The sequence below is a fragment of the Brassica oleracea genome, chromosome C6 (genome assembly GCF_000695525.1).
Source record: "Brassica oleracea var. oleracea cultivar TO1000 chromosome C6, BOL, whole genome shotgun sequence".
Lineage (NCBI taxonomy): Eukaryota > Viridiplantae > Streptophyta > Magnoliopsida > Brassicales > Brassicaceae > Brassica > Brassica oleracea.
This window is the reverse complement of record NC_027753.1, coordinates 13,805,593-13,813,138: the sequence shown is the minus strand read 5'-3', so window position 1 is coordinate 13,813,138 and position 7,546 is coordinate 13,805,593. Positions and strand designations below refer to the sequence as shown.

Here is a 7,546-nt window from a genome sequence, read left to right as displayed (position 1 = left end):
TAGTGTTATTAAATATTGTTTAAATGTTATTTGCTAACAAAACAAGCGACTTTTTTTTTAAATTAAAAAGGCAATGGCGTACCATTGTAACTAATTCTATAAAGTAAGGGAAAATTCTATAAGGAATTCTGATTTAATAGTATAGATGTTGTGTTTTTTTTTATGAATTAGATGTCTATATATTTTTGAGAAATTCTTGGGTTCACCCCCTAGGGTGAACCTCTAGGTTCACCATCCAATAGTGTTTGAGTATTTGATATTTGATATCTTTTAAAAAAAGAAATAAAATTAAATATCCAAATTAGATTATATTTTTAAAATAAAATAATAAAATACATAAAAATAGTTACAAAAAATAAATTAATTAATATTGTTAAGTCTTCGGCAAAATACTAAACCCTATACCCTAAACCCTAATCACTAAACCCTAAACCCTTGGATAAACCCTGAACCCTTGGATAAATCATAAACTCTAGGGTTTAATTTTAAATATTTTTGATTTAGAGTTTATGATTTATCTGAGGGTTCAGAGTTTATCCAAGGGTTTAGGGTTTAATGATTAGGGTTTAGGGTTTAGTGTTATTAAGATTTAGTTTTTAATGTATGATTTAGGGTTTAAGATTTTCCAACGGTTTAGAGTTTATCCAAAGTTTAAGGTTTAACGTTTAGGGTTTAGGGTTTAGGATTTAGGGTATAGGATTTAGTATTTTGCTAACGGTTTAACAATATTTATTTATTTATTTTTTGTAAATATATTATGTATATTTATTGTTTTATTTTGAAAATATAATCTTATTTGGAAATTCAATTGTGTTTCCTTTTTTAAAAGATATCAAATATCAAATACTCAAACACTATTGGTTGGTGAATCTAGAGGTTCACCCTAGGGGGTGAACCCAAGAATTTCTCTATATTTTTTATGTGAGGTCAACTATTTTTATTTATATTATTATGTGTTTCTTGTCAAATTATTTTATATTACATTTTTTTGTTTGGACTATGCAAATATATACTATTTTATTTTTATATAAATACTAAATTTAGGCTTGTTTTTTATTGGATCAGTACATTATTTTTTTGTAACATTATTTTTTTTGTAAAAAATCACAATTATTTTGAGTATAATAAATATAAATCCTTTGTGTTTTATATTTACTGTTTTATTTATTATATCATATTTTTAAAAAATACTTTTTTTTGAAATCTTTGTTTCGACTATGTGTTAATTTTTTTATTGTGGTTTTTATTTATTTTCTTGTTGATTTTTTAAAAACTTGATGAAACTAAAAAGAAAATATCATAAATAGATTTCACCCCTTTTATTTTTATAGACGTTTTTCTATTTATTATTGGAATTTTTATATTACTGAACTATATTATGTATGTTGACTAAATTATTATTTGTTGACTAATTTTTTTAAAAACTCTGTTGACTAGTTTTTCATTAACATTTTGTTTTTTAAAAGCAAAATAAACTCAGTATATATCAATAAACCCTTTTTGTTTTAACTTAGATATTAAATTATAATTATAGTGCTCTCAATTTAATATAATTATTGTTGTATATATATCGAGTTAGTGGTTTGTCTATGCTGATGTCACATCTAATGTGGAAGATAACTTTAGTTTAGTATAATATTTCTGAACAGAATATGTAACTTTATGAAGGAAAACATGTATAAATGTAATGGTTCTAATAAAAAATATTTAGTTATGTAACTAAAAGCCAGAGTATAGGAAAATTATTTTGTCATTACATAGCCATTATCATAATTCATAAGGCACATGAACTAAAACAAATCTAGCCTAAAATTCAATCTTAAGCTCCACAATTTCTTATCTATTAACTAACCTACCTAAAATGTGATTTAGCTTATCTATAGATGTGCATGTCATAGCTTACCCATCGATGTTCATGCCTTGTAATATATCCACATATTTGTATTATACAGTTATATTATATTCAATCTTGTATGCATATTCTAAAAGCATTTGAGTCATATTTGTTATTATAATTTTTTTCTGCTAAACCGTAAATTTCATATTAATGAAAAATAGATTGTACAAGAGTTCAATCTAAAATACTGTTCTACCATGGCAAAAACAAAGGAAAAAAAAAAGGCAGAACAAAATTTGGTTGGCACCCTAGAGATCAAATAATCCAAAGCAACATCAGAGATTTGAATTTCTTCCTGCCTCTCCTTGCATTTATCGTGTTTCTAACCTCCCTGTGAATTAATTACCTTCGCAACAGCAGTAGCTGAAAGCCTGATACCGTTATGAAGGATGTTGTTCCTGTGTTTCCACAGGTTAAAGACTGTCGAGTGGGCTACAGCTTCCGAAGAGTGCTTGGAGCTGAGATTGAGGATCGTCGGATCCAGGACATCAACTCATCCCAAGAGCAGAAAGGTCTTGAATGTGGACGCAGTCGTTGAACAGTTAGCATTCACACTGCCTGACTAAACTGACAGTTTAAGAGCAGGTGATCTCGAGTCTCAACTTGTGAAGCACACACACACATGACTGATCAGTCTGGACACCCCATGAAGCAAGACGAGATCTGGTTGGAAGCCGGTCTAAGTTTGCGATCCACATCGTGAAACAATGTTTAGGAACTCCTTCTTTGAACCAAACAAGTTGTGTCCAATCTTTAGTGGCAGTTCTCGGTCTAACAGCCTCCCAAGTACGAGAGGAAGAAAAGACCTTACAAGTAACACCAGCAACCACCCAATCATACCTGTCGTTTCTAGCTTCAGCGTTTGGTGGATCAATTGTTGTGAGGTGAGCAAGGAGTTCTAAAGCGATGTCTGATCTTGCTGCAGGTAACCTCCATTGATTTTCTAAGCAAGCCTCTGAGACAGTAGCATGCAAGGGAACACGCAGGTTCCTCGGGCCAGAAGGACCAAAACGCGAGAATAGCTGCCCTAGTGGTGTCCAAACGTCAAACTAAAATCTAGCAGATTTTCAATTTGCAATGATCGTTTGACAGAATTGTAACGCCACATAATCTTATAAGCCTTGAGACGTTCTCAAATTACATGCCACTATTTTTTAACTGTGAACAAACACTTTAGCCTCAAACATGTAAAATTGTAAGTATCATTTCATAACAGTCATAACATACCCACTTGTTGCATCAAAGACTGTAGGTAGATGTGAGTTTTATTCAATTCCATGTGTGATTTAATCATATGTAATCCTTATGCTTTTCTTGCATAAAAAATCGACATTAGAGTTGGAACAAAAATCATATTCTTCTTAGTTGCGAGCTCTTTCATTAAGAAAATAGGTGAAATTGAGACACAACTAAAGAAGAGAAAGAAATAATATGTTACAATTTTTCTCTTTGTTTTGATCCAATATATATATACCAAAAAAAACAATCCAATTTTTATTAATCTGATTTGTATATCGGCCCTTGATAATTGTAATGTATGTGTAACTATATGTAAATCGAGGTTTCTGTTTGGAAATAATTTAAGGTATTAAAACAACTTGTTTTGTTCTCTTAAAGTCTCATCAACCGCCGACCATAACACATCTAAAATTAAAAAATGAAAACAAAATTTATTTAGTTTATTTCTAGCTGAAACTGTCCTGTTTAAGCATACATACATAACTGTCAGAAAAACATATATACATAGTGATTTGCAACTTGTTGGTTAATCATTGACTAGAAAAGACATATGATTCACTTCTCAGGTCGGTATGGTTCATCTCCATTGAGGCCATCTAACTAAGTGTCGTAGTCTTGTTTGACCCATTGGTTGAGTCATGCCACACCAACTCCAGCTATACACACACGCAAAAGATAGTAAATTTTACAATAACCACTTCTAACAGACAAAGATTCAGAATAACTCATACACATCTCTCCTATGATCACTTTATCGCCTTCTTAGCCACATTCTTCAGCGATTTGTTCACACCCCAAACATCAAGCACGTGCTGAAACCTTATCTATGATTTCATGAACCTGACAAAAAAAATTTGCTTTGACATTGGTAAGTGACACTTGATTAGTTATATTATTTAAATATTGGTTGTAGCTTAACTTGTACCGCCAGTTAGTCATGTGGACAAACCGTTGAGTCTCGGCTCCAACTACATGCCAGAGCCATGTACAGTCATTGCGGAATATATTAAACTTAGTAATGGCTGATTGTCGTTTCTTATCTATCTTCTTAGCTACATGGAACTATTTCTTATTTGCTTCATGGAACAGGCCTACAACCACGTCACCAAAAGTAAATAAAGCAATCAATAAACCTCTTAAGCATAGTGCTTAAACCGCCTTGTCTTTTCCCAGTGTAATCATCGCCGAGCAGTAAACTAAGAAGCTCGAAGACATAAGTTTGAGGACTGATCTCTTCAAAGGCCTCACGGTTTGAGCACATAAACTGGACTGGCTCCTTCCTCCTGCCAAAAAGAACCAAAACCCCTAGTCCAAGCTCTAGGCAAGGCAAAAGCTTCAACAAAAACTTTCACTTTACTCAATTTTGAGGATTTAAACGAAGAAACCAATTTTAAATTCAAAAACTTTTTCCAAGGTACATCAGTGATGATTGTAGCTTCTTCATACTTAATAGACCTTCCGTTGTACTCTCTTTTAGACCGAGAATTCAATAAATTAAGGAGTCGTCACTGAAACCAAATTGGGTGGGTTGAAAAGCTATTCTCCTAAAACCTTTTAGATATCAGAAAATCAGATTATATAGTGATAAACAGGAGAGAAAATGTTGGTTAAGGACTGAACAAAAAGGTAGTACAAACCGGTGGGAATGAGAACATATGATGGCGAAGAGAACAAAGTGGTAGTGCGGTGGTGAAATTGAAGTCGAAGACGGAGAGGAGGTTTGCTACGCGGAGCTTTGGCCTCAGTGGCGATCAGAAAATCTGCAACGGGAAGAGGCGATTGAAGTTTATTTCAACAGTAATAAAAACTATAAACCAAATGAAAATTAGGAAATACCTTTGGGTTATTCGTTGGCTAGTATGAAGAATTAGGGGTAATGAAATCGGTGTTGGAGCCTGGAGAGGGATCATTGAAGTCGACGTAGTGGGTTTAGTAGTGGCAGGAGGAAATTAATGTAATCGTTTTAAGGTTTTGTTATAAATTTTATAATTACTAGTGTTTAGTCCCGTACTACAATCCTTAATTTTAATATGTATTAACACTATACATTTTCTGGTTAAAAATGTACTAACACCACATATGGTAGATAACATATCTAGAAGAGTGTTAATTTGTATTTATATTAAGCCATAAATTGTAGATAATGTATCTAGAAATTATAATAACTTAAGTTATTATAAGCTTACGTCTGTTTACAATATTATTTTTGATCTCGTCCACACATCACCACTAATATGTTATCTTCATGTTTGTTAATGTCGAGATGAACTCTAGTTTTTCTTTTGCACTATATACATGATAAATTTAAGATTCACCCAAAAAATTCAATAACATTAAAATTTTCCATGTTAACTTAAAGAAAGTGGTAAAATATTTACTTGCATTTCTACGGTCTTGAGTATTAAATTTCGTTGTGCAGCCGCAATTCCTTTTTCCTTTTTCCTTCGATGAAAAATCCATAAAAAACTTCAAAATGAATCATATAAGAAAAGAAATAAGAGAGTGTTATTTCGAGAAGCAGAAAAAAATGAATTTGAATAAAAAATAGTCTTAAAGCTCTATTGATTTTTGTTTCTACATTCAAATATAGAAAATGATGAAGAGATAAAACGATGATCAGAATAAAAGAGAAGATAGATAAAAAAACAGTTAATTTAAAAATTATATAAAGGATATGAAGCAGTTAAATTGTGCTATGAAATGAGGGATCGTGGTCCCAGTGGAGTTCTTTTTTTTTAACAGTCCCGTGGAGTTCTTTTATTAGGAACAGTTATTTAACTTATTTTATCAATTAAATTAATTTTGTAAATGATTGAGATTTTTTATTCTTATTTTTTAAACATAAGCCACGTGTCAAAATTTTGTTGGTCAACTGACTTCTGCTTTAGTATATAAAAGATGAGACTAATACTAAGGATTAGAAAAAATACTATACATAAAAACTAAACACAATCCGGAATAAGAAATGAAAAGTAAAAAGAGAAGAAAGTTAAATACATCAACAGTCCAACACCAATCGAATCAATGCCAACATTATACATGTTCTTATATACTAATTTAATGTATTATTAAATAAGTCTTAAAAATTTTATTTTCCTAAGATTTTTTAAAAAGGAGAACATTCTATTTTATAAATCACCTTTTTATTTACAATTAAAAAATAATATTAAATACTCTTTTACAATTTTGTTTAAGATTTTAGAAAAGGTAAATTACTGTCATATAATCTAGTACAATTATCATATAATCTAGTACAATTATCTTCTCTTTAGAATTTTAGAAAAAATATATTGCTATCAAATAATTATTTTTAGTTATTAATAAATATTAAATTGCTATTTTTACAATTCGTATCAATACTAGTTTTACATTTTTTTTTGTTAATTAAATAATTTTTATTATCATGTTCATCATCAAACACTCTTTTAAAAATATTATCAAATAAAATTTTACAATTCTCTTTTGGTTAGGACTTAAAAATATTATAAAAATTTTTTTTATTTAGGATTTTTTTTTATCAAATAATCTTTTGCAATAATCTTTTGATTAGGATTATAATAAAGAAAAATTACTATTAAATAATAATTGCACCACACTGAGCCATCCTACGAAATCTACACCTAACAATAATTACACCACAATGAGTCAATCCTACGAAATTTACACCTGACAGTACTCTTTTCACCATGTTTAAGATCTTCTGTAAGTTTATCTTCTAATATTTTTTGCATAATACGCACCTTCTTGAGACTCGAAAGTCAAATCTCATAGTGTAAAAACATCCACAAACTCTTAATCAAACCTATAGATTAAGGAGACTCCCACTAAAATAACAAATTATGTAAATTTGTAAGGAATGGAAATATGGCTAAGTGATCAGAGTAATGTGGTATGGGTCTTTTAAATGAAGTATAAGTGATGCCAAATTAGATGGCAAGTTATACCAGTTTTTTTATAACGGCTTTCATATTATTTTTTTAAATATACAACAGCTGGAAATTAAAATAAATAAATAAAACAAAACACAACCAAGTTAATCACTACCAACCGGGGCCAAAAGTCAAAACCCTAAAAAGCAGAGAAGGCAAAAGTAGTGACGGCCATGGAACCCACCAGAACCTCCTCACTAGAAAGCGTCACGTCGACTGCGTTTTAGCTCCTAAGCCAGAGTACCGAATGTGTACAAACCGGAAGATGGAGCCACTTCGGATAGAAAGGAACCCCGGAGAAAAAAGGACGCATGACCACTAGACGCGACATAGAGACACCATCGGAAAAGCAAACTTGGAAAGAAAAGGAGAAAGCACGAAGAGGATAAGGAGAACACCGGAATCAGTTGGCTTTGCCGGTACGGATCATGAGCTTGAGGAGATCTAGATAGCTCAGTCCACCGTCTTCGAAGCGAACCTG

General features: G+C 31.1%; 1 long non-coding RNA gene across 2 annotated transcripts; it reads right to left on the bottom strand.

The window, feature by feature from the left end:
• Positions 1–3,600: 3,600 nt before the first annotated feature.
• Positions 3,601–5,063, bottom strand: LOC106299463. 2 transcript variants are annotated; one of them, XR_001261780.1, is made up of 4 exons: positions 4,973–5,063; positions 4,056–4,896; positions 3,868–3,976; positions 3,601–3,792 (listed from the first exon to the last, which is right to left on the bottom strand). It is a non-coding gene; the product is annotated as an uncharacterized LOC106299463 (long non-coding RNA). The 2 variants fall into 2 exon arrangements; XR_001261781.1 differs by having other exon boundaries at positions 4,062–4,896.
• Between the last annotated feature and the right edge of the window lie 2,483 nt (positions 5,064–7,546).